Raw genomic sequence first — 1127 nt, 5'->3', positions numbered from 1 at the left:
GCGTTTTCGTACGCGTTTGGCCAATCAATGTCTACTTACGTCACGATTAGTACCAGTTGTGCTGGTTAGACCCTGCTCCGGAGTAGGAGCTAATTTGGTTCTCGAAAAAGGCAGTTCGGTGCTAAAATCGCACCCAGTTCCGGCAATGCGAACACGCCGAAAAGTGGGTATTTCTACAATTAGTTCTGGTACTATGAAAAGGTTCCCGCGGTGCGAAAGGCCCTAATAACCGGTATGTACTAGAACCGAATCAGAACGCAGATTTCGGTGCCTCATTTCAGTGCCACGTAAATGCTTGAGCAATCTATTTAAATATTTGTTCTCTGGTTCTCCGGACGTAAGGCACCGCACGTGAAAAATGATTTCCCGACTGAGAAAATTCCCGAATGCAAGTCGGAAAACTCTAATAATACAAATCCAACACATCTTTGTAGTAACGCGAGTGTCCATTCCGACTTAAAAGCACAACTCGGGAAATGAGAGCATCCGAGGAGCGCGTGAATGCAGTAATTATTACACTTGCTCTGATGGCAGCAGGTAGACACCGTCAGCTAGCTAAGCTAAGCATTCTTAAATTAAAATGCCTAAAGCTAAACTTCCCTTGAATTTACATGCAATGAGAAGCGTTTCTAAACCTGTTGTCCAACAAAAGAGAACACTATAACGTTTTTACTCCACAAATGCTTCCTTTTGTGATCTGATGTGGCTTCTTGTCACAGAATGAGGCAGAAAATATGTTCTATACTGTAAAAAGCATATGGTTAACAACTATGTTGATTAGCAATGGATTATAGATATACTTAATTACGATGGAAATACCAAAGATGGCTTGAATAACACAGATAACCTATATATTGTTGCAGTGGAGTGTTTATTGTCTTTGTTTTATCATTCAAAACGTTTCTATCGTCTGTTTACTTCTGTTTTGTCTTTGTCCATATTAGGGATTTCCTGAGTTTCTTTCTGTGACGCACATGTGGAGATTCTGCGCGAGGGCGCCCTCTGGCATCCAGTATGAATGAAACAGACATTAAATGTGTTTATAGCGCTCAATAAATGGCCAATCCATCCTATTTGGGTCATTTTTTTTTAAGTATCGGTTCAGGCACCGGTACCGTTTTAAAAGT

General features: G+C 41.0%; 1 protein-coding gene across 1 annotated transcript in view; it reads right to left on the bottom strand.

The window, feature by feature from the left end:
- Window positions 1-1127, bottom strand: part of prtgb (protogenin homolog b (Gallus gallus)) — a 35022-nt gene that overhangs the window by 6053 nt on the left and 27842 nt on the right. The window lies entirely within an intron of this gene.

Source organism: Sinocyclocheilus grahami, unplaced genomic scaffold (assembly GCF_001515645.1).
Source record: "Sinocyclocheilus grahami isolate Dianchi unplaced genomic scaffold, SAMN03320097.WGS_v1.1 scaffold895.1, whole genome shotgun sequence".
Lineage (NCBI taxonomy): Eukaryota > Metazoa > Chordata > Actinopteri > Cypriniformes > Cyprinidae > Sinocyclocheilus > Sinocyclocheilus grahami.
This window is presented reverse-complemented; position numbering and strand designations above follow the sequence as displayed.